Here is a 504-nt window from a genome sequence, read left to right on the forward strand (position 1 = left end):
TTGGCGCCATCAGTAGATGCAAACGGCAGCTGCTGGCCCTGATAGCCCCTGAGGGCTTCTCCACCTCCCCCTGCTCCTGAGGGGCGATCAGGGCAGCAGCTGCTGCTCATACTGACTGACAGCGCCAGCCCCACTCATACTGACTGACAGCGCCAGCCCCACTCACACCTACTGCTGGTGCCAGCCCCAATCACTCCGTGCTGTCAGCAGATGCAAGCCAACACCGGCACAGTCAGCGTGTGGGAGTGGCAGCAGTGGGAGCAGGACTGCCAGCAGACAGGGGACCACAGGCCATGGTGGGAGGGGCCAGGAGGGGGTGTGGAGGATGGGCCGAGACCTACCCCTGTGCCTACCACAGCTTCGCAGCCTATAGTTCCTTTGAAGGTGCACGAATTTGTGCACTGGCTCCCTAGTTTTTGTATAAAAAGCCACATACAACATTTATTTTTTTTAATATATTTTATTGATTTTTTACAGAGAGTCAGTTTATTCATCTGTTTCAGC

At 55.2% G+C, this 504-nt stretch overlaps 1 protein-coding gene across 1 annotated transcript in view; it reads right to left on the reverse strand.

Annotated features, from left to right (window-relative positions):
• Window positions 1-504, reverse strand: part of LOC102772217 (lipoxygenase homology domain-containing protein 1) — a 56,935-nt gene that overhangs the window by 41,221 nt on the left and 15,210 nt on the right. The window lies entirely within an intron of this gene.

The sequence above is a fragment of the Myotis davidii genome, unplaced genomic scaffold (genome assembly GCF_000327345.1).
Source record: "Myotis davidii unplaced genomic scaffold, ASM32734v1 scaffold1, whole genome shotgun sequence".
Classification (NCBI taxonomy): Eukaryota; Metazoa; Chordata; class Mammalia; order Chiroptera; family Vespertilionidae; genus Myotis; species Myotis davidii.